This window comes from Capsella rubella, unplaced genomic scaffold (assembly GCF_000375325.1).
Source record: "Capsella rubella cultivar Monte Gargano unplaced genomic scaffold, Caprub1_0 scaffold_1, whole genome shotgun sequence".
Lineage (NCBI taxonomy): Eukaryota > Viridiplantae > Streptophyta > Magnoliopsida > Brassicales > Brassicaceae > Capsella > Capsella rubella.
In genome coordinates this window covers 18,315,820-18,316,060 of record NW_006238923.1, presented here as the reverse complement: position 1 = coordinate 18,316,060, position 241 = coordinate 18,315,820, and positions in this window count along the sequence as shown.

Sequence of the window (241 nt, the reverse complement as noted above, 5' to 3'; positions counted from 1 at the left end):
GTGTCGTAGCAGGGTGAAACATGTATAACTGTTATTTTTAAGGCATAACTGGCATCTGTTTGGTAAAACTGGTCAAACTAGTAAAACCGACATACTATTACAACTAGCATAACTGATAAAAGATGTTTTAGATGCATTAACTATGTATGTACCAATAAACGACATACCTAATGTCTTAACGTTGGTATAACGTTGTTTTAAAACTGACATACTAGTACAACTAGTATAACTGATCAAAGAT